A 25,229-nucleotide genomic window follows, 5' to 3' on the forward strand; every position below is an offset into this window, starting at 1 on the left:
AAAATCACAGTGAAAAAGCAGCATCAACAGAAAAGGTCAAGGCAGTGCAGGGAAAAGTCGTTCTGGATGAATGACTTCCATTGCCATGGTGAGAGCTGTAAGGAGAGATATCTCTTATTAGGCCAGCTGATACAGCTGAATGAAACAGATGAGCTTTTGGGCACATGGGCTCTTGTTTTTCATGTGCCAGCCCTAGATTAAGGCAGCTGCCCAGCTCTTATTAAAAACTTCTGCACTTTGCCAGCTGTAACTGGTTTGTCTCAAGAGGCACCGTGCCTGTCCTCCTGGTTGCACTGGCCATGCTGGTGGCTGTGGTCTGAACTGGAGCCGCTTGGAGAATGAATGTTGCCACTTATTCAAAGGCAAAAAACAACCCCATGAGAGACACCAGGGAAAAGTGCTGTGGTTGAAGGTTGACCTCAGATTCTTTCCTTGTGTCCTCTGCTGCCTTTTGGAGCTCTGTTCTTCACTGCAACCCTACAGCAGCAATAATACAGCTGTGAACCGTTGCTTCATTCCCCTGTCTGAATGTTAAGCTAAAGAAGAGGCTGGAAATGTTGACTACCTGTATTTATGCTGGAGAAAAATGGCTCATCAAAGCTAAAACCTTCTGTGGAAAAGCGCTTTTTAAAACAGAACTTCTTGTAGCATGTTCCTCCTGGATTGTAGAGCCAAACAGCTCCAGCAGAAGAACCCATGGCTTTGCAGTTCACTGGTGGGGTAGGAAACCCATGTCTGTGTTACTGCTATTCCTTGCTTGGTATCATATATTTATGCAAAGAACAACAGATCCAACAGAAAAGGCTTGCTGCGGGAGACGGTGTCTCACCCCACTCGAGGGATGAGAAAGAATATCTGACATCCTGACACTTTTCATTACATGGAATTCTCTTCTCCCAGCGGGTCCTTTTCAAGGTGAAGGACAACGTTCTCAGCATGGCGGTTCCTTGCTTGTGATCTCTCTAGAGCTTTCTGCTCAGTCAGTTCTGTAGATTTGCATGCAATCCCTTCCTCCTGAAAATCTTGTAATATCTATATTCTCGTACACTGTTATGGTAACTTGTTTCCTCAGGGTGAAAATGATTAAATCCCCCATAATTCTGCAGTCCCCCATAATACAGGTAGCCCCTCCTATTAGGTAATGAAACCATTATTCACTAGCAAATTAAACATGCAGGTCTTTGAGGTCTTTTATAAACGGATAAGGGGTTATCTGTTAGGGAAGAGAGCCTTCAGGCTATCGCAGCAGAGCATGATTTACACACAGTGAAGGATGTTCCTGAGATCCTGCAAAGACACACTAATAGAGACATTCATTACAGCAACAAGAGGGGCTCCTCAGGCCTGGTTTCTTGGGGGTCTCCATAAAGTGTGTTTAGAAGAGGTTAAAGTTGTATCTGTTAGGAGTGCCGGAGTTCATGTCCCTTTCTGGATGACATCCTAACCCCCCCTCCAGACCTCTCTCCTATGATTCTGTGATAGGTTTATGCCTGAGCACTTAGTATTGACCTGGGCTTCAAAAGGTCTGACTTTCCAGGTGAAGTACTTGAGGTGGGGGTCACTTGGCAACGAAGAGCAGAAGCAATGTCTTGTGTATGGAGGAACTTAGTGACCGGAATGGGAAGAAGAAACCCGGGGACATGTGTTACTTGCACAGATACACCATGTCTCAGTGCAATTGGGGTCTTTTTCATTACTGCGTCATGAAAGAAGCAGCCTGTCTAATCCAGATGTGTTTTATACCTTCATCACAAACCTCTTTCTGTATGAAAAGCAATTCCCCTCCCAAATGGCCCTTCATTAGCTGCGGGGTCATGTCAGAAACAATCGTCAGTGTATTGCTGATGTGGCCGCCGCATCTTGTGAACTCCCTGACCCCAGCAGTCAGCAGGATTTCTTTATGTGAAGCACTAATATGAAAAGCATTAGCATTAATGAAAGAGCTCTCGACCTGGTTGGTGTAAGGGGTCAGCAGAAGTTTACAGACACCTTTGCCTAACATTCCTATCGTGCCTGGCAGTTTGGCTCTCATCTTGTTTTTCACAGGCTCTGATTAATAACATAATTCTCCAACTCTGCTGCAGCCTGTCAGTAGAGCAGGAATCCAGCAGATCTGGAAGCCACCCTCACTGTAACCCATTGGGGTTAGTCTGTCTGCTCACATTCACTTGTTTATGGTGGTGTGTCCATATTCTGTATGGTGAAGAGTTTGAAGAAACTTTCTGAGGAACCTTACCCTCATGCTTCTCTAGACCTGGTTAAGAATCTCCTCCATGGATGGATCAACAGTTTCCCAGCATCTCTCGATCCAATATATTCTTCCCAGAGGATGCAATGATAAATGTTGGAGGTCCTGAACAGGCCTTAGTCATTATCAGGAGTGTCTGAAAGGATGCCAACAAATGGTGGTGGCAGAAGCTGTTGTGAAGGGTAGAAGCCCTTTCTATGAGTGCCCTTTTCTCTAAAATGAAAAGTTGCTGTTAAAATACGATTGTAGACATCAACCTGATTTTCACTTAAAAATCTAGTTTGGACTCGGATTAAATTCCTGTTACATATAGGTAGACAGTACAGCATACTGAATTATATATAGGGTAATATTGTGCATTAACCACAGAGCTTGAATTGCAGGATGTTTTATTTCGGAACCCCAGGAACATTCAGGTGCCGTGTGAGCACTGTAGCTCTTCCTGTGTTCATGGGGATTGCAAAGGGGAATGTCAGGTACCCATGACTGGGAGCTAAAGCCTTGGTGGCCCTTCAGGAATGTCTCAGCTTACTGACGAGGGGAGAGGACTGGAAATGTAAGTGCCAAACCAGCTTCACCTGCAGAATGAGCTACCTGTGCCTGTGAAAAAGTAGGTAAATGTAATTTGGAGTCTTGCATCTATTTGGGACTCCCAGATTTGATCTTTACAGCAACAACTTAATGCTATGAGCATATCATGTTTCACTTCTGCCACTTGCCTTATTCCAACTCCAGCTTTGATTCACAGCATCACCAAGCAGTTGTGAGTGGAAGGAGCTGCCTGTAACTGTTTTGTCAGCCTTACAAAAGCAGTGGGATTGTATAAGGTGGGAACAATGACTGTGGCAGTCCCAAGACAATGGTAGCATTTTGTTTCCAGCTCTCCTGGCTGTCTGGCAGCTCACAGAGCTGGTTATGTTTCAGAGGAGAGAAATAAATGTGGATGCTTGGCTGAGCTATGGGGCTAAAAGTTCATTTCAAAACAAATGGTATTTCATCTGTCTGGCTTTTTGTAGGAGATGTTTCCTTACTGCAGGAAGGTGATTGTATCAGCGAGGGTGAAATTTCAGTGTTCTTAACAGTGTGCTTTACTTTGATGGGATTAATTTACTTCATTAGGTCTGTCGGTAATTTTTTCTTCCCTGCTGGAACATTTTCATTCGCTTTGTTAGGGCAGCCAAATTCTAGCTCTGTTGAAGATATGGGACAATAGAGAGGGATGGTGATTCCTGCTCACAGCACAGTCCTGTGATGGGGTTGACAGTATCTATCAGGCCTGAGGTCCAGATTCTTGCGTATAGCAGGTATGGGACTGACACATGCACCTTCATCATCGCAAAGCCTGCACCTGCATTCAGCCCACAGAAGCTGCAGCCCTTCCAGGGTCACAAAGAGTAGGCTGGAAAGGTTGAACAACTTGAGGGTCCAAGGTGGGAATGCAGAAATGGCACGGATTTTGGCTCTTTGGTCATTATTATCCACAGTGTCATTGGACCCCACCTTAAGAGGAACAGAGGGGGCTGCCTGGGGAGAGGTGTGGAATATTTCATACTCCACTTTGGGTAAACACTGGCTTCTGTGGGAGTTGCTTTATTCCTGGATTTGTTATGCTTGGTTTGTCTTGCTGGTTTTAAATATTTGTACAAGTGACTAGAGCTATGCAAACTGTGCCTGAAGAAACGTGAAGCAGAGGATAAGAATTAACTGGGGGTACTGAAATTAGCCAGTATCCTGACTGAAAACATTACCAGGGAAACTGGAAAAATGTGGTGGAAGCACAGGGAGGTAACCACATTCTTCTAACCTGGGGAACGGCAAGTTCAGGGGATGTGTTAGTCTAACAGAGGTGAGTGGTGAGAGCCTATGTTTAAACAGGTCTATAATTTACAATGTCTTTAAATGCACTCAGTGATTTGTGCTCAGACATACCAGTACGTAGGCAGACCCCTGTGAAGTTCCTGTTCAGACGTGTTGGCTTCTGCTGCCATTTCTGTTTGGGCCGTGTTGTAGGGATTAGAAATACTAAAGCTTGGGCCGCACCACCTTACACCATACACGTGGTTTGCTATCTTATATATCAAGCTTACATTTACAAGTGTAATAAGTCTATGTGAAAACAAGTGGATGCCTTTTAAATGAATTGATTCCTTCCTGTCGGCTGCTGTAGTGGAAGACAAGGCTTGCTAAGAAAAATAGAACACTGCCAAATGGAAACCCCTGCAAACCGGGGACCTCTTGATATGCAGAGAACAGTGGTGGTGGTGAATAGCTGCTTAGAATGTAAGTAACACTGACGCCTGCCTGTACTGAAAAACTGCATTATTATTGCTGCTGCCTTAACTGCTGGTTAAAAACAACTCAACTGACAGTATTAATGGCATAAATCTATTAGAGTGTGAGAGAAATGAGGGCATAGGTTTCCTCTAATGGCATTGTTCTGTAGACAAGCGCCTGAAAATCACTTGTTCACTGAATGGGGAGGGATGGAGAGATCACTTTGATCTGATGCTAATAAGATATAGTTATTGAATATCATCCTCTGGAAGAATGAGGGGTGATAGCTGAGTGCCAATGATTATTCAGCATTCATGGCCAGGCTTGGACAATCCAAGACTTTCTACTACGCAGTGGTAGAAGAGCCACTTTTATCTTTTCCCCCTTACTTGTCACTCACTAGAAAAAAACCAATCCTACTTTAAATTTCTTTTTCAAACATAGGAAGGAGAAGAACAAGAAAAGTGTGTTACTTCTGGGCACTGCAGAAACAAAACTTCCTCTGCCTCATTCCCAGTTCCTTGACCCATCAGTTCAACTATCTATAACTGCATTTTTAATATTAATCATGATTTTATTTGGTTGGTTGTTTTCAGGCTGTTCACTGATTCTGTTGAACACAAGCGAGCAGAAATCTCATTCAGTTGAGATATTCCCTATTAGAATCACAAATGGTTTGGGTTGAAGGGACCTTACAGCTCACCCAGTTCCAACCCTGCCACGGGCAGGGACACCTTCCACTAGAGCAGCTTGCTCCAAGCCCCTGTGTCCAACCTGGCCTTGAACACTGCCAGGGATGGGGCAGCCACAGCTTCTCTGGGCACCCTGTGCCAGCGCCTCAGCACCCTCACAGGGAAGAGCTTCTGCCTAAGAGCTCATCTCAGTCTCCCCTCTGGCAGGTTAAAGCCATTGCCCTTGGCCTGTCCCTACAGGCCCTTGTCCCAAGCCCCTCTCCAGGTTTCCTGCAGCCCCTTTAGGCACTGGAGCTGCTCTCAGGTCTCCCCTTCAGGAGCCTTCTCTTCTCCAGGCTGACCCAGCCCAGCTCTCTCAGCCTGGCTCCAGAGCAGAGCTGCTCCAGCCCTCGCAGCATCTCCCTGGCCTCCTTTGGACTCACTTTCATTAAAGTTTAAGGGAGATGAAAGTATTCAGCAGAGGGAAGGGCAGATCTGTCATCCTGCTGTCCCCTTACAGCAGCCTCTGACTCTTTCAGCTCCAATGGGAACCTCAATTTATGCACCAAACTCTCCAAAGGATTAACAGCTTGTAAACTCTTGCAGACATTTCTGTAAGCAGCAACAAATTGTAGCTGGCAAAATCAAAGCCTGCTGAAACTTGCTGCATAAAAAGGCAGGATATTCTTCATCTCTGCTCTCGCAAAGCAGACTGTCTCCTGCAGCCTCTTCGACTCTGCAGATGAGCTGGGCTTTATTCACTTGCACACATGCAAATTTTCCTCATAGGAAAACACGCAGGGTTTGGAAGACAGCACTCGACAGAAAGGTCTGTGTCTTTTGGCTCTCACTTCCAAACAAATTTGTAAGCATGAGGAAAAATATGCCTCAGGAGGTTTAAAAATAGTTCTCATAGCTGGAATTTTTTGGCCGTATTTCTACATCAGGTTATTCGCTTGTACTCCCCTGTTAAAAATGGCAATGGGAGGAAAACAGCAGAAGCAGCAAGTGTTATCTGAGAACGGTTTAGGGTTATAGCATTGCTACGTAACAGGGTTGGAAAATGGGGTCTGGGAGAAAATCCTAATTTTTGGAAGCTGGCAAACAGTTTCCTGGGGATTAGCACTGTAGTTACGGTTCGAATACAATCTGCATCACTCCCCAATTTTCCCTTTCATATAGCACATTATGTTAATCACGCCACATTCCGTTTCTCAATAAAAGGTCAACAGTGCACTGTTTGTGCAGAATGCGCAATTTAAACTTCATGTCTGTCATTAGAGATAATCTAGGTTTGCTGTATCAAGTGAGGTTGTCATAGAAACTAGACCTGAGATCTCTGTTTACAGCCTTTGGAGAATAAACACTTTGCATTTATTTCCCTGAAAAAAACCCCAACCCATCGCTGAACAATTAAATAAGGTTTGAAAACAAAACCGTAATGGCCCGGAGAGAGATGTCATTCATCAAAAATCAATATATGTTATGCAGCTGGTAAACTCCGAGCGTTCAAGCAGTTGACTGACAGCAATAGTGAAAGATTTCCCGGGGGGGGGGGGGGCAAGGGAGGAACTGATAGTGTATCAAAATGCCTGGAGCAGAATTAATTTCAATTTGCTAATAAGTTTTGCTCTAGAAATTACAATATTTGTTTAAATTTCCTGCTTTATGTCAGGTAAGGCTTTTTGTGCTGCCTCTTTGGGTGTTTTTAATAGCATTTGGAGATGTATTGGTTCTTATTTGTCTGCGCCTTCCTATCATTGCAAAACTTTTCTTTGTGGATTATTATACCGAGGTTTGCAGGCAGCCTAAAAATATCTCCGGTAGCTGCAGCTTCATTAGTGAGCAAAAGGTCCACGGCTTCCTGCTTAACACTGAGGGTTTAGCTGGCTCTTTCTGTGACATGCTATTAACTTGCAGGGCTCACCTTTGTCAGGCAATGGCCTTTAGTAATGTTTCAGGAAAGGATTAGAGAAATATGTGGACAAAGATGGTTTCTGTTGTTATAGCACAGTCAAATCACCAAGACTATCAATCCTTTTATCCTCAGGGCATAATCATATTACCAGCTGGGTGTTTGTGTGGAGGTTTTGTCAATGGCATAGCATTACTCTACTGACAAGACGAATGATGTGGATTGTATGTTTTCTGAAGCATCTTAATGCTGCCTGATGTCCACATGCACAGTGTCTCTTAAAAGTATGAATGGGCTGTTTGTCTATCACATCCTTGGGCACAAAGGTGTCTCCAAAAGAGGTGGTCTGTTGCCAGCTTTTGAGAAGGAAGTGAAGCACAAAAATTAACCAGATGTTGAAGTGAAATGGGAAAACTGGCAAAACTCGTAGTGAGGGTGGGCTGAATGAGAAGCTGTTGATGTTTTGCTTCTGTGTCAGTTGGGTCTCTTCATTAGGACTGTAGTGATAGGACATGGAGTAATGAGTTCAGACTTAAACAGGAGAAGTTCAGGTTGGATATAAGGAAGAAGTTCTTTACTATGAAGGTAGTGAGGCACTGGAATGGGTTGCCCAAAGAAGTGGTAAATGCTCCGTCCCTGGCAGTGTTCAAGGCCAGGTTGGACAGAGCCTTGGGTGCCATGGTTTAGTGTGAGGTGTCCCTGCCCGTGGCAGGGGATTAGAACTGAATGATCTCAAGGTCCTTGCCAACCCAAACCATTCTATGATTCTCCCCCAGCAGACAGGACAACTGAATTCTTCCAGGCAGGAGGTGCTAAGACAAGACAGCAAAGCCAGTTGTTTTCTGCTGGTGGAAGCTGCGCACAGCTCTGTTGGCTGCAATGCATTTCTCTTCATTTCCTCCAGCCAAGAATGTGATCTGTTAGTCCCTAAGGGTTGTCCCTGATATCTCATTTTCCTAGGAAGTGAGGGGACAGCTCAGCTAAGGCTGCCTGCGTTGTGTTGCGCCACTGGTGAATTCGTTCTTTCGGGTCTATATAAAGCTCCGTGTTCAAACCCCAAAAGAGCAACTGCAATGAATACAGGCTGACGTTCTGGTATTTGTAAGCCTTCAAGTCCTTGTTTTCTGGTGGATGTGTTTTCTAACCCATACAAAGAAAGATGCTCGGGTACTCCTGCTAAATGCAGCTTCTCTACCTTTCCAGGGCAGAAAATCTTCCTGTGCTAATGTGTTTGCTCAGCAGCACGCACTTCCCTTCTAATTATCTGCTCTATTTGTAGTTCTTGACCTCAGCTGCATCAGTAACATGGCAGGTCTACGAATCAAGTCCTGGCTTGTCGAGCTGCCATTCAGGCCATTTTTATTATACAATATAAAGTACTTCAGTATTAGCAGGAAAACAGACCTTGATAAGTACTTTCTATTATGCCTGTGCTAATGCTGAGAGTCACAGCCCTGTCTGTGGGTGACTGGCACTGCATTGGTGGAAATAGTGGGAAAACCAATAACGAATAACTTGTTTATCCTGGTCTTAAGCTTCCCTCAGAGCTTTTCCTACAACAGTGCTGCATCAGCACAGGGGCCCCAAGTCTATAGACACCTTCAAAGAGAGGCTAAAGCAGTGACAGGGACTCATAGACAGCATCTACACTTGACTGAGCAGCCTCAAAGGCTTGGAAAAGCTCAGGGGACATATGCCAGTGTGTAAGCAGGCGTGGAGCTCAGACCAGTCAGTGAGCAGTGTGCCTGTACTCCTGGCTTTGCCAGTGAGAGGGGTTGCCTGCCTTTTATGTGTTTCAGGTTAATGGGCTCTGCTTGTAGCACTTCAATTTCAGCACATCACAAAAGTCTGGGTTGGTGGGCTTATCACAACCCTTTCATCTGAGGTGGGAAGGGAGGTTGTGTTGATGATGTACCTGGGTTTTGCTTGCTGATGGCCATGACTTGGGCGCAGGAGCGGGAGGATCTCCAGAGTGTACAACATGATGTGCTTGTGCAGCCTGTGCTGTGGAGGAGGCTGGCTGCAGTGTCTGGCCCTTCTGGGCCCCTTTGATAAGTACAGCTGTGGGTAGCAGTGACAAACATGCTGATAGCAATGGCTGCATCCATGAGGGATGCTGGTGCCCCATCCCTGGCAGTGTTCAGTGCCAGGTTGGATGGGGCTTGGAGCAACCTGGTCTAATGGAAGGTGTTCCTGCCCATGGCAGGGAGTTGGAACTGGAGGAGCTTTAAAGTCCATTCCAACTTAAGCCAGTCTAGGATTCTATGACGAGGAGGTAGCCTTGTCTGCTAAAGCAGTAGAAAGCATTTTCCTGTGGTGTGACCTACCTTCAGTGCTGATGGGGTATACTTTGAGGCTTGACAAAGGACTAGCCAATCCTTTCAAATGAGAACAGACACTGGCACCCTGGCCAGCTCTTTGGTCTAAGCATGGTGAACTGAAATGCATTTTAAATGCCCTGGAGTGAAATCTGGACTCTGACATTGTCTGTGACAAAAGTCCTATCGTTTTTTTCTTTTTAGGAGAACAGGAATTAGCTCTGTACATGCATTGCATGCTATGTGTCATTATCCTTCTGGCTGGAGGAACACCTATTAAATGAGAAGGAGCATTCTCACGTAGCCCTCTACTACTAGACTTCTTTATGTATATGGCAAAAAGTATGTAATAAAAAGTGCTTGGTGAGGCAGTTAGTTGAGAGGTGCTTTCCAAAGGCTTACTAGATAGGACTCACTTTTTGACCTGTGCTGAGGCAGGGTTTTTGATTAGGTATGGATCTCTTTGCCTTTTATAAGAGATGGAGTGAATATCTGAGCGTACCCCGAACAGTCCTTTAGTTAGAGAGGGAATTATGTTACTGTATTTCCCTACAAGTATCTTCTAATTTAATAGTCATGTTCTCCCAGTAAATGATTTCCCTTGTAATTCTCTGCATAGAGAAGAGCTCCATCGTGCTCAGCATGGATTTTTCCATTTCCAGTTTCAGGCTACTTCTCACTTTTACCCTCTAATTCCTCCTCTCTTCTCCCTGGTATTTATAGGATACTGTCACCTCTTTTATTCCCCAGTTTGCAAGCTTCATGCATCCTGTTCTCCATGCTCCCTTTATGGGAAATAGCTACTATTGCTGCTGTAGGAGAAAAGAGGGTGGGAAGAGGTTATAGTGGTTTGCCAGTGTCTCGTTTCAGGAGGCAGCGTTCTCTACACTTAGCTTGTGCTGGACTGGAGTATGCAAAGTGAATTGTAGCTGGAGTCATAGATTTTGTTGATCTGTGATTTATGGAGTGAGGCAGTTTGGGCAGTTGTCAGTGTTTTCTTAAATCTTGAAGCAAGGTTTTGTTCACAGAATGAATGAAAAATGGAGATGTGTTACAGCGTCATCCTTTGCAGAGTTCTCCAGGTCTTTTGAGTGGGCTTTGCTTGAGGGACTTTATGGCCCTATCCTCCTGGTGGGAACAGGGACTCCAGGGTCCCACACATTGCACAGGGACCCCGATGGGCAGCCTGAACCTCAGCCAGTGCCCCTGTGTGAGCAGAGCCAGATGTCATGATTTACCTGCTGCTGTTTCAGATTTCTTGCTTACAGGAAACCTGGAGGGGGGCTTTGGACAAGGGCCTATAGGGACAGGACAAGGGCAATGGCTTTAACCTGCCAGAGGGGAGACTGAGATGAGCTCTTAGGCAGAAGCTCTTCCCTGTGAGGGTGCTGAGGTGCTGGCCCAGGGTGCCCAGAGAAGCTGTGGCTGCCCCATCCCTGGCAGTGTTCAAGGCCAGGTTGGACACAGGGGCTTGGAGCAACCTGCTCTAGTGGAAGGTGTCCCTGCCCATGACAGACTCTCCATCTCCACAGGCTCCTGGGCTAGCTGGCTGATCAGTCCTGATTTTACCTTGATGGCTCTGCCCCTGTACCCTGCCAAGTGCCTTACACAGAAGACAGACACATATGTGTGTGTAAGTGTGCGTGCAAGACCATCCTTCCTAAAGGCAGTGCTTGTACCCTTCTCATGAACCTTTCTGTCTTCACTCTTGGTAAGTGAGAAAGAGCAGAGCTGGGCAATAGCTGATGTGGCTGGAGGCACAGGATCCTTCCAGGGCAGGGATCCCCTCAGCAGAGCATCCATTCCTGTGCGCAGGAGGCTCAATGGTGCCTGCAGCACTGCCTGTGAAAGTCAGGGCTGTCACTGCAATAGCTTGATGATGAAGCTTAATCACCCTCCGTGTTCAGAGCTTCCCAAACAGCTGTGATGCCTACAAAACTGGGATGATGATAATGGCTCTTCCGCAAGGAGCCAAGGTTAATCTATAGCGATCACCCGCTCGCACGTGGTGCTGTGTTATTTGTCACGTTTGCTGTGCTTGTTTCACCGTGACCTCCTCTCCCTTTGTTTGGCTTTGACTCCTCCTGCGAGTGCTGGGGAGGGACAGCTTTATCTGAGCTCATGTGGCACCTGCCTCTGCTCCTGGGTGCTACAGGAAGAACAACAATAGCAGCCCAGTGCCTAATTCTTGGGCTTTTCATTCAATTGCTCCCAAGTGTTAAAAACCAATAGTGTTTGGACTGTTGTGAAGGAGCTGACCGCCAAAGGCATACGTTGAAGCTGATTTTGAAGGGGACAATGATATAAAGCAAAATGGCCACTGCAGATTATGACTGGAATTTACTGGAAACCTTTTTAGTTCAGATATTTTTTAATAAGAAAAGATGCCTCTACAAATTCTGTTCTGGAAGGATGAGGATATAATATTACAGCTTATTGCTGCCTACCTCTACCTCGAAGGTTTTAGTCTGAATGTTTGAGTTTCCCTGTTTTTTGTTATTTTCATGTTTTATTTTTTTAAGTTAAAAAATTCAGAATATCCACAGGAGAGTTTCACTCAGGTTTATCTTCCAAGACAAAACAATTCAGGACAGCCAGTGCTTAGCAAAACTGGCATCTATGCGCTGCGAGGACAACAGAGAGCTCATGCGCGACTCCAGAGCTCAGCAGTCAAATGGTTCTGTCTCCAGCTTGGCCCAGCATATTCTGTACAGTCGCTGCAGGGAGGAAGCGGTGGGGGAGGAGAGGGCAGAGGCTGGTGCTAATGTTTTTAATTTCTCATTTACTATCAGGCAGCACCATATGGAGCAGGATGGAGGATGTAGAGGAAAGAGGGATGCAGAGTGGTTTTCCCTCGAGCTGCTTGCTGGAAGACAAGGAAAGTGAATTCTCTGCAGGTACCCTGAGCCTTGCCAGAAAAGTGGCTTTTATGATTGCTAATGGTGGTGAGGACGTTTCTTTAATCAAATGCGTCGGCTTTCGGGTATTTTTTGCTGTTGTTCTTAATAGGATGAGTGGGATTGACTTCTGCCGCTCTAATGTTTTCATAATGCCTGTGCATTATTTTCCTGCAGCATTCACAAGTATGCTAGGCACTTGTCCCAATCAAACAGTATTTGTTTGGAGACCCAGTAGGGTGCCCGGGCATCTGAATGCCTCTAAAAGAAACACCGCTGCTTTGGCTGATTGTGCAATGGCACTTCTCCTCCCAGCTGCATCTGAATATCTCCAACTGCCAGCAGACCTGTGGTGAACAGAGACTCTTTCCCCTGCTTGACTGCTCCTCTGACATCTTTTCCTCCCACAGGTTGCATCGCCTTTTTTCCAGTGACCGCTCAAAGCTGAAGGCTTTGCACTTGCTCAGAAGCCAAAGGCTTTGAAAGCAGGGGGAGGGAGGAGAAAAGCATGCCAGGAAAGTGATGCCCTTGACAGTCTTGTGTTGTAACGTCTGTGCAGAGGGTGCTTGAGAGCTCGTGGGAGCTCTGAGCAACTCTGAGAAGCATAAAAGGTATGAGTAAAGGGTGTGAGTAAAGACTTGGGACAAGCTTTTCAGCAAAACAGCTCCTGAGGGGTGCTTTGGAGCCGTGACATCCTGAACCTAACGCTGTGCCTGGTCTGTATGAACCAGCCTGCTTTGTGTCAGCAGGGAGGCCCCCAGCAGAAAGCCCTTCTAGTCCCTGGGTGATGAGACCAGAACTTGTGCGTGCCTCTGTGTGTGTTTAGACAGGCAGTGCTCATCCAGCTCTGGTGCCTCTGCTAGCAGGGTGCCTCTCGAGCCTCAGGGAGCACATAAATCTATTGGCACTTCAGCTCCCCTCCAGCCTCACGCACCCTCGGCTCAGCATGCTGCAAATTTCAGTGATTTAAAAAGCATTATTTGCCAGCTTCTCTCTTTTTAGTTTATCTTCTATCTTTTCCTTGCGCTGAGGTCATTGTTTCATAGCTGCGAGGCTACAGCCTCATGACTCCATCTCTTAATTGTCTTTTAGGACTACTTGCCTTATCCATAATGGATTTGCAGTGCAGTCAGAAATGAAAAGTGACGTTTGTAAAACATTGGGTTTAGGGTAGCTCAAAAAAAACCCCCTCAAACATCTCTGTAATGAGTCTGACTCACATCTCCATTGACAAAAAGCACGCATGAACGTGTCAAAAATGTTTTTTGTTGGTACGGTTTTGAAATGAAGAGGTACTTGATGTCCAACTATTGATCTTCCTTCAGAACTTGTACCTTCTACAATCTGTTCTCAAAAGCCTCACTGTGTTCTTCCCAAAGGGAAAGAGACATTTAAATCAGGTGATCGTGCACTGAGTATCTTGGCTATGCTGCATATTCATATTGCTTTGAGCAGCAGCAGATAATTGAAGAAGTCTTTTAATGGAGGGGGTGGTGAAGTGCTGTGGTTGGTTTCAAACTTCTTCTCCCCCCATTGGGTCTCTGTAAACCCAAAAGAGGTGTCAATAAGCTTCAGTTAGAGCTAGTAGAGGAGTGTCTGGTGCCCCTCATGGGTATGGGCTGGGGGAAATCAGCACAAAACATGTAGGAAAAAGCCTGCTGTGTGTATGAAGCCCATACTGGCTGGTCTTGCTTCAGGTGAGACAGAGTCCTTCTCCATCATGTCATTAGGTCTCTCTCTTATACAGCCTGGCACCTACCTTGGTCATGGCATTTGAGACCTTCTGACTCTATCTTTGGCCCTGGTCATGGCTTAGTGTCCCAAAGCAAGCAACAATTGGTATGCTTGGATATTAAACACATAGAAAGCTGCTGTCAATCTGCATATATGTGTATTTCTTACCTCTCTCTGGTGGCTGTCTCTTCGTATTTATGCATATTGGTATAAAGGAACTTGTTTTCCTTTGTGAAGAGAAGCATGCACAGAGGAAAGTATCTCCTGATCAAAGCAGAAGGCTCGGATTCGGGGTTCCTGACTTGCCTTCCGTTTGAGCAGACTGTTCAGTACCTTATTTTTGTGATGCTGCAAAACAGATGCGGTACCTGAGTTAAAGCAGTGCAGTGAGTCATGGCCTGTACAGGGACATGCTCAGGTAGCACACACCAGGGTACCTGATGTGCATATTTGTGAAGGTGAGGGAGACCTGAGCTGAATCACTGCATATCTGCTAATGCAGATTAGCTCAATCTGCCGGGGAGTGTTTACTGTACATGCTCAAACTCTTACACTTCCAAATCTGTGCGGAAGAAAGGCTTGCTTGGAGTCCTTGCTAACCTGTGAGAGCTGCTTGCTTCCCTTGTCCGGATGGCAGCCTTCCCAGGCGGTGCATCCAAGTCCTGAGGCAGCAGCCACAGATCATGTCACCTCAGGGAAAGGACCTGTGCTGTGCACAGCACTCACGACAGCGAGGGAGGAGGCTGGAACGTGGCTTTCAAGGAACCGAAGGGGAAGGAGGTAGGTGACCTTGAATTGAAAGGGGCTTTATCCTGTTTCAAATCTGAACCTTGCCGGATCAGGACTGACTGAAAATGATTCTCTTCGGCTGGTTGCTCAATGGCCTGTGTGAAGCATAATTGACAGATTTGGCCGTGATGTTGCCAAGTCTTCAGGCTCCCTGTGAGTAACACAATTCTGGTTCCTGCTGTGCAGAGCCTCTCTTGCTGTAACGTGAGGCATTGCTTACTTTCCATGATATTTTAGGGGAGGAAGGCAGTTTTCTACCCCACACAATGACTCACAGCTGAGAGAAGCACAAAGCCACAAGCTCAGGGGCTAAGTTTAGTCTGTTGTTTAGCTTGATGCATGCATCTCACGAGACTGCTTTCATACAACTTGTGTTAACATCTGTCCTTCATTAAGATGGCATTGTGGGTTTTTGCATAACATAAGTTTATGCTAGATGATGTTAGGAATAGGCTGCAGGAGCTAGAATTATCTAGGTGTTCCTGCTCTGGCAGGGGGATTGGACTAGATGATCTTTTGAGGTCCCTTCCAATCTCTAACATACTGTGATACTGTGATACTGTGATACCTACCTGTAGGTGCTCAGCTGTGGTAGGTCTCTGCTCCTTGAGTCAGAGGAAAGAAGCATTTGTGCTGCGAGAGGGTGACCGTTGTGGACACTGCAGAGAGACATCTGGGTCTCCATTGTCAAAAAGGAGCCAGAAGGGTGATGAACCTCTTGAGCCCTTGGGTGATGAATCCCCTCACAGGGGAAATCACAGAGGTGGCTGTGTCTCACTTGGTAGCAGGGGATCTATGTGCTGCAGCATGTGGCGCCGTTGGTACCTCCAAGGGGATTTGGACAAGGTGTCGGCTCCCCTGCTGTTGCTGGCCCAATATTTGGGGACAGGATGTTCAGCTCAGCTGGATTCTCTCAGCTTTTTGCATCCTTGAGACCCAGGCTCAGGACCTTGGATGTTGTGCCAGTGCTGGTTTTACTGCAGTGCTTTCCATATTTAATGTGGCTAAATGAGGCTGTCTCTTTCGGAGTGTCTCTGTAGGAAAGATGCTTACCATGTGCCTAGAAACTGCCTAGCTCTGCTTGAACAAGGTCTGAACGGTTAAGCCTAGAAAAGAAACTATTTTTTGAGGCAGCAGGTACTGCTTTCTACAAGGTATGGAGAATTGCCTTGGAAATGGGGCAAATCTTAGGCAGTGCCAACTTACTCTGTAGTATTCAAGGCTGGCTCTCCAGTCTGAGCCTTGACTGGTTCAGTTATGTCTAGAAATTCCCATTCAGTGGATGTTTACTCTAATATTAGGTGAATTTGCATGTCATTTCCAATTCTTTTTCCAGTGCTACCATCTGTTACATTCCCCTGATCTTTTACCTGACCTCTAAATTGATGTCGTCCCTCTGTTCGGAGGTGAGGACTTGCCGCAGTTCACTAAGGATCAAGTAGGGCAGCAGTCTTCCAGGGGTTAAGCATTTACGGCAGCTAAGACATGTGATCTGGTCAAAGGTTTTATCCCGTGGTGTGAAAACACTGCTTTCTTGCTCCTGCGCAGGAGTGTGTCTTGGGCACCACTTGTTCTCTGCACCTGGGGCTTCAAACCAGCAGTGAGGGGACAAAAAAAGCGTAGTAAAGCAGCAGAAAGAGCAACAGGTAATGAGAGAGAAAGCGTATTTGCTCTGCAAAGTCTTGAAAGACCTTTGGATGTCAGAAGAGGTGGCTGAGGAGGTATTCCTCCTTGGGGATACCTCCTGAAGGTATCCTGAAGGCCCGACAGTGAAGTTCAGCCCCATGGAACACCACAGGCTCTTGATGAAGCCCTTCATTGATACCTCCTCATTGCCATCTTAGCATAGAATCATCAAATCCTAGAAAGGTTTGGCTTGGAAGGGATCTTAAAGATCATCCAGTTCCACTCCCCTGCCATGGGCAGGGCCACCTTCCTCTTCCTCCTCTCCCCAAGGCACCTGACACAAAGCAAGCCGAAGGCACAGCATTCTTCCATGGACGCTGCTGTTCAGAATGCTGAATTTAGCAGCCACTTTGGCAACTCCTCAGTGCCTAAATCTGTCTAGAGAAGCCTCCGTGTGGTGAGGGGCAAAAATAAACAGGTCAAAGGCCTCATTAGGGAACAAGTTCATCAGTTGCGGCTGGGGTGAAAGATAAAGCCCTTTGCTTTCCTGGGGCTCCGGGACAAGCTTTCCTGTCTTGTAGCCTTTGCAGTCGCCTCACCTTGGAGTTGTTGCTGTTGACCCTGGTGTAGCTGCCACACAAGCATAAATTGGATGAGAGCTAATTAACTGTCAAAACCCAGGGCAAAAGACAATAAACCCCTGCTTCACCTCCTGGTGGGTTTTAGTCTTTTCTCTTTGATGTGACAGCTTGTCCTCTATTCCTTTTGCAAACAACTCGCCATTGCAAAGGAAAGGCAATACAGCAAGGCAATCATTTACTGCCCGTGACAGCAAATAAACATGAAAAATGGGCTTTGAAATACTAAAGGACAATGATCAGAAAGGTTTCTTCTTTCATCCTAAATCATGATGTTTAGCACTAAGCTGTAGTATTAAAAGTTATTTATAAATGTCTTGGCTTGTTAGGAAATATATGTTTTTATATAAAGATAAATAATGTTTTTTAATCAGATGATAAATTGATGTGTTCTGCATGGGGAGGGGGAAAAAACCAACACAGGCTCTGTGTAATAGCCCCATCTTTACGGGGAGGCACCTAGCCAATGCCAATATTGCAGGGTGACATTTGCTTCCGAAACCAAACGTGTTTCTATTGCAGGAAAGCTAATCAGAGCTTCTGATGGAACAATCTTCTGTCAGAAAATGCTGGCTAATCAAGATCAGGGTGTCTTGCTGAGTGGTGTCAATCACAGATATGTTCAACTGAGGAACATCCCTGTTTTGCTTTGGTAAGGTAAAAATCCTCGTTTCCGTGTTTGGATCCTTCACATAAAGTGTTGATATACTCGAGCAGGATTTAATTTGTTACATCGCTTTGACAGCCTCAAAACAAAATGTTTAAATGTGTCAATGCAGATGGGTTCAAAAGGGGATGGTTTTTTTGGACTGTCGCTTCCTGAGAAATTTTAGATTGTTTATTTTTGCTCCGGTTCAGTGTAAAACCAGCCCAAATGTCAGTTTCTCATCTGACAGAAACTCAGTTTTCCACTCGGCTCCAATTATAGCACTCGAATTTTGAAATTCAAAGAAGCAGAAACAGGAGGCAGGAAGAAGATGTGTTAAAATCACCTTTCTTTTCGCCCCACATAGACACATGAGTCAGCTATGTCAAACTCAGCGTTTTCCAATGTTGTTACTGGAATTGGGATATCACTGTGTTATTCGTTCCATGTTATTGTAGGCACATTCCTAGCTGGGCCCTGTGGGGATGTATTTCTTCTGGGAAAGCTCAGTTCTCTCCACCTGAAAGTGGATGCATCCTCCTCATCCCACTGAAGCAGAGGTGTTTGTGGATACTCATCTCTGCTGCTTAAGGGTCTTGGATCATTTTGCTGCCTGAGTGTTTAGAAGTAATGGAAGCTGCTGCTGTCCACAGGCTCTGGAGCATCCTGCTGACTTGGGGGACTGTCTTATGGAGTTTCAATGTCCTCTGTACAGTGAAGCAGCGGTTAGAGCTGCCCATGACAACTCCACAACTGAGAGGGCTCTGAACAACCCCCTCAAACAGCAGTAATGGTGCATCTGCTGTACCAGCAGCTTTCATTTAGAAACAATTCCCAAGCCTTCCCCATACTGTTTAACTGTGAGCAGGCTTAGTGTGTGATTTGTTTTCTTTGCAAAGAGGTTCTAACACGCTTTGCAGCAGCCTGTGAAGAGTTAGAGGCGTGTATATTCGAGCTTTGTTTCATCTTGCTCTGAGGTTAATAGGTGTAATGCTATTACCTTTTGCAAACACAGGCAGCAGAACTGCAGAAGCAGCCAGGTTGGAATCCAGGTGACAATATTGCCTCAGCACCCCATTGCCACTGTGTGCACTTGTTCAATTGGTCTGAGGTTAGGGCAGCCTAGCTTAGAAAGTCTTTAAGGGGGAATGTGAATCATGCTGGAAATGAGGGTTTTGACAAATAAGATGAAGACGGATTTACTTCACATAGGATGGTTTTGGTATTTGAAACTAAATTCTGTGCAGCAAAAGCATTCTTTTACTTAATTACAGGAATTTGACAGGTTTTATTTCAAGAAGAAAATAATATCATCAATTGTCATGAGCCAGCCTGACCAGAGCCTTGTTCATGCACTCCTTTCCCACACCGTTTTGAGTTATACTGTAGTAAATTTGAGGCAGCTCTACTGATTTCACTGGGAGGTGACTTTGGTTTTATACAGGTGGGATTCAAAAGTGATTTGGCCTGTTGCATTTGGATTGTGGCCAATTTAAGACATCTGGCAGGTTAGCAAGTGTTAACACTATTGCTAATCTGAACTACCAGAAATGGGAGCCCACACTAGGTAATAACACTGGGGAATTGATGAGATAAGGAAGAAAGATGCTTAATGAAAATGTACCAGTATATCCCAGGCTTTCCAATGCCCATGCCATCATCATTAGTGCTGCTGAAAGATATGATGGAGAAGTTGTCCAGCCCCGCCAACATACTGGAGGTGGGACTGACGTAAGGTTGGCATGGATGTAGTGCATGGTCCTAATATAGATACATGGTACCATTTCCACCTCTTCAGCAATAGGTTTGTTACTACTAAGTAGTAATAGAAGAGTAGCTGTTCTGGTCTGTTCTTAACTATCAGACTCATGTTTCAATATAAAAAATAAACACATAATTGTATGTAGGTGTTTGCATATGTACATAAGCAATGTGGCTCCTTGTGTGAACTTTGGGACTTACTGTAGGAAGTCTTTGGCCATCTTGGTATCATGCAACCCGTTGCACTTTTCTTCTCCACTTCATAGAAGGCTCTGATTTGCTTTTGGTTTCAGGGCTCGTTTTGCTCTTGAGGGAGAGGGGAAGACAGTACTTCACTGTGGTGAGAGGAGGGGGAAACAGTGCCTACATGGGTCTTCACATGTGATTTTTGTTTGGCTTCTAAGTGGTCTTTAGATGGATGGGGAAAATGAACTTGGATTGCAAATGGTTCATGTTGTAGTAAGCTGGCCTGCTGGGAGCCACTTCTGCAGTAAGCCCTCCAACCTGGAATAGCTTCATATGGACCATGTGTTCAAGTATGGGCAAACAACCCTGCAGCAGCGAGAAGCTCTGCTCCTTTTGCACTGTTTTGCAAGGAACAGTGTCGTGGTGCTGCGAGAAGCTCCAGCATTGATGGTGAGAGGTGTCAGGGTCGGTGGGGTGTGCAGGATGCTTGATAAACCTCGAAGGCTGGAGTCCTGTTTCAGGGAATGGCAATTGTTAGAAATCAAGCTTGTCCAGGTTTTATCGGCTCTGTTGGCTCCTTCAGGGTGACTTTTGGTAGCACACAGCTATTAAATGCAGAGAGTGCCTCTGACTCCCAAACAGAAGAGAGTGACGAGAAGGCATGGTAACAGGCTGTGAGGGCAAAGACGTGCCTTGGTAAAAGATTCCTGTAGCTGCATTGGAGTTGTGTTAAGCTCTTCCCTGAGGGCAAATACTTGATTTTATTTATGGCTCCTGAGTTGGAAGAAAGCCTTCATTTTAGAAAGGTTTCAGAATGATTTCTCTTCTCTCTCCCACTTGTTTTATTTAACTAGCTGTGGCACTCACTCTCGTTTCACATAATAAAAGCACTCTGTTGTAGAAATCAGAAATCAACCTCCTAATAAACTAAAACTATCTTCCCATTTCTTGGTTTCCAAATCAGGCAGCTGTGGAAATGTTTATACCTCAGGTCTTTCAAAATTCCCCTCACTCCAGTCTCTATATTAGGCTCAAACCATTGTAAACACATTCAGTTTCTGAAGATAACCAAAGAGATTTTTGTGCCCCAACACTGCTTACAACCTCAATAATAGAGGAACCATGACAGGTAAAATTCCCCAGTAGGACTAACACTGGGAATGGCTCTAATCTTAAAGTAAGGAGAAATGTTGCTTTCTTGCAGTTAATGCTGAAATGCTGGGCACTGTTCCTTGACCTGCGGGAGATGGCATATGATGCTGTATGCTGCAGTAGGCTGTGGGTGATACATCATGCTTTAACAAGAGCTAGAAGCCAGCATGCTGCTTACCTCCCTCTGCCCACAAAAAGTCTGTATTGATGCTACTGGGCTGCATAAGGACTTGACCTTCCTCTTATTAAAATCAAACCTTGACTAGAAGGTAAAGAATACGAAGCCCTATACCCTTCACTATAGGTACCAACGCGATGTTGGGAATCACAAGGGACTGTCCATGGTGACTCACAGCTAGAAGAAAGGGGGATATTTGGGGTTTTTTTGGATAACTAAGGCTGTTTAAGCCACCATAGGTAGCTCCTGAAGCCAGAATTGCTGCTGCAGGTCCAACACCCTGACACTGCCATGTGCTCTGCCGTGCCTCTTCATGCTGCCGTCTTCTTCAGCTACAGAGGGGCTTCCCTTCAAGCACTGACTTCTACCTTTGTGCTAATCCAATCTGAGCTTGAGGACCAGACAAGATAATGGTGACAAATAATGGGAATAGGAAAAACTGAGGTAACTGTGTGTCGTCGTTCAAATGGGCTGGAAAGGGGAGTGGGACTTCTTTGGGGCACTTGGACAACCTTGTGGTCAAGTGCGTCTTTCAAAATTGAGAAGGGGAAGTGTCCTGTTCCTCACAGGTCTGTTCTTGGCTTTGTTTCAACTCAGGTACATGCCCCTGCCAGGCAGCTCCTGGTTTTGCTCCACATGGGAATACCAGTCCTCCTGTATTATTTCCCATGCCACTCTGCTGTCCTGGCTCTGTGCTCTTGTGTTCGGCTTGGTTGTATGCACATGGAGCAGTGTTTTAACTGCAGACTGATGTTACTCGGTCGGTTGAACTGAGTTAAAATCTGGCCTTTGATGACCCAGTGCAGCATGTCCCATCAAAGTGGCATGGCCCATCTAACTGTATGTAGCCCTGCTGAAATGCAGAAAACTCAAATATGACCCTTCCTTACTGTGCCAGCTCCCACTTCCCCACTGACCCTTCTGTTGTTTCCTATTGAGAGCAAATAGGTGGGATAACCATGTCCTAGGTTAATGACCTCTACCCCCACACTGCACAATGAGAGTCATGTCTGTACTCAGAAACACTAGCAGAAAGCATCAAATGGGCATAACATAGATGAGGGCAGAGCTAGAGAAATCTGAGTTTACATTTTTCCTCCCCCTTACTATAGCATCAGTAATACGAGGAGCCCAAAGCAGGTTTTGCCCTTCATCCTCTTTCTAAAGCAGCTTTGAGAGTCCAGAGCGTTGTTCTCAAGACACTGATTTGTGCTCAATCCCTGCAAATGGCTCCACCAAGCTAGGCCTGCTTTATCATAGAATCATAGAATAGTTAGGGTTGGAAAGGACCTTGAGATCATCCAGTTCCAACCCCCCTGCCACGGGCAGGGACACCCCACACTAAACCATGGCACCCAAGGCCTCATCCAACCTGGCCTTGAACGCTGCCAAGGATGGAGCATTCACAACCTCCCTGGGAAACCCATTCCAGTGCCTCACCACCCTCTCAGTAAAGAATTTCTTCCTTATATCCAACCTAAACTTCCCCTGTTTAAGTTTGAACCCATTACCCCTTGTCCTGTCACTACAGTCCCTGATGAAGAGCCCCTTCCCAGCATCCTTGTAGGCCCCCTTCAGTTGACACAGCCAGAATCCAGGGTGTTGGTTCACTTTGGTAGGGTTCAGCCTCCTCTTTGGACCACTGCATTTTCTCCACTGCAGTGTTGGGCTGGAGGGGCTGATGATCTGAATGTTGCATGGAGTTGGCTGCAGAGGTCCAGCAATGAACTGATGAATACTGTATGGACCAGTGATTTGGTGTCTATGCTCTGCACGATACCTGTAGTAGAGCAGCACACCACTGTGATTATCTGGTGGCTTCCTTAATGACCTCAGTGCAAGACTCTTCTCATGTGGGAAATGTCCCTTTTAGTCTCCGTTCAAGCTCATCTCTGAACCAGCCTTTGTGGCTGTCTAAGGCTTAACTTTCTGCACCGTTTATTTGTTGTCTGTTCCCTCTTAAATTGCCAGTCTTGATGCCATATGGCTCACTTAATAGACAAATAAGCCAGTGAGTGTGATGTAAATATTTCCTTACAAGTTAGATTGCAAATGTGGAAGCTGTTATTTCATCGGAAGAAATTGAGCTTTTAAAGTGAGATTAACAAAAAAAGTCTGGTTGAATACTGCTGGACTTCACCCTGAAGCTCTTGAATGCCTGATATAGTTAGCTATTTAATAAACTGACTAGATTTTTAATTACTGTTTAAACCTGCCCTTTGGTAAGACTCTCTAAGATCTATTGGGATGTTATAAATGGCGACAAAAGAGGCAGCTCTTTTTTCAGGCAGTGGATATGGCATAAAAAAGTCGGGTTTAAGAGTACTAAGATTATGTGATATAAATGGTGTAATGGAAAATACGAGGCAACTTGCAGTACATTTACTGCTGTACAACCTAATACCCTCAGTTCAAAGCTTAACAAAGCCACAAAGGCTAAAACAACAACCTCCCCTTCTCTCCCATGAATGTGCTCTGGGAACAGCATGTAGCTTATTAAATTATTAGAGAGGCTATAAAAGGATGTATCTCAAAGCTCATCTCTCAGATGTACTTGCCTGTATGTGTACATTGAGTTAGCTTCTGACAGCTTTGCCAAGAAATAAATGCATATGGGAAGGAGAGGAGCATCCTCATATTTATTACCCTTAAAACGCTTGGAGGATGAAGTGGCCCCATCCATTTCTTTTTTTCCACAGGCTGCTTTAACCTGACTCTGGGAAACAGCTGTGAGAGCAGAGGTGTTTCACTGGTATAATGGGAGTCAATGGGAGAACAGCAATTAGAAGGGGGTGGGTGAGTTACAAACTTGTCTGGAGTATGACTGGTTGTTCGGTATGGTCAGATACATGAACACATTTCAACATTGTTTTCAAAGCAAGTATTTAATGCTGTGCCATCTTCCAGAGCTTAGTGTTAAATGGCTTGTTTTGTCTAAGAAAAGCTCCCAGCTATTCACGATTAAGCATGACTCCAATATGGTCTCATAGTGGTGAGTAGGGGATACTGTGGCAGTGCCTCCAAGGAGACTGAAACCCTGCGATGCTGCAGTGCCTTGCAGAAGGGGAAGATAAGGGAAGTAACATTCAGACCATCCAAAGAGAAGATCAAAGTAGAGCTGTTTGTGAAACATGCTGTAGCCTCAGGTGAGTTAACATCTCAGTGCATGTAGGTTGTGCTTGGAAAAGGTCTAGCTCTTATCTAATGGAATAAATTATTCCTGGCGCTGAGTGGTGAAGCACACAAATACGAGGAGCATCTGTTGAGAGCCCAACTCCTGTGCATTTTGGTGCCCTTGAAATGAAGGATTCTAGTTCAGCTGTTGGCTTCTGAAGGTAAACCCTCTGGCTGAAGCAGGCAAAGAGTATTTCAAGGGAGAAGTGGCTGAAACAACAAAGCTGCCAGTGATTTGGTCCCGTCTGCCTCTGGGAAGCCAAATGGGCTTTCAATGGCTTTCAGTGGTGGCTGCCTGGGCTGCTGCGAAAACCCACTTGAAGTTTGCTCTTGGAAGCAACAGTGACTCTGTATTGGAGGGAGATGCAGCCATTGCTGCTGGGATGGACTACTTGGTTTAATCTTGTTTGAACAGGACATGCAGCTGGTTGGGGTTTCTTGGGATTTAGCCACACAGGATTTTGCCTCTTAGTGTGAGCAGTAAGTGCTGCAGAATGGGGATCTTGGCAAGGGGCTGTGTTTGCAGCTGTGTTACTGACCTGATACCGTCTTTGCCCTGCCTGCTGTTGGAATTAGTGTCAGTTTTGCCATTTTTTGGTTCTTTCTCTTGGGCACTCGCAGCTTCCAAGCGCTGCTGGTACAAGTAATGCTGGGTTTTCAAACCAAATGTCCCAGAGGCTGTGCTCGCTGGCAGGGAGCCGCTTCCCTGCGGGCGCCGGTGAGCCAGGGCTACCCAACATAGCTCTGTGATGCCTGCACCAGCTGGGAATGTGCACTCCTGACGCCAAATTCCTGGTCTTGTTACAGCTACTGGATTAAAAGCAGGGTCGTGGGGAGGAAGAGTCCACTTCTCAGGATGCTGAGAGTTACAACGGAGAGTCAAGTTCCCGAGAGGATCCCTGTCACTTCGTTGTGAAGACAGTGAGGATGTATCCTGTCAGAAATCCCAACATTGTGTTTCTGGCTGCCTTTTTCCTCCCAAAGCCTGAAGATGATTGAGTAACACCCTGGTATGCTACATC

The sequence above is a fragment of the Psittacula echo genome, assembly GCF_963264785.1.
Source record: "Psittacula echo genome assembly, chromosome: 6".
In the NCBI taxonomy this organism is placed as follows: Eukaryota; Metazoa; Chordata; class Aves; order Psittaciformes; family Psittacidae; genus Psittacula; species Psittacula echo.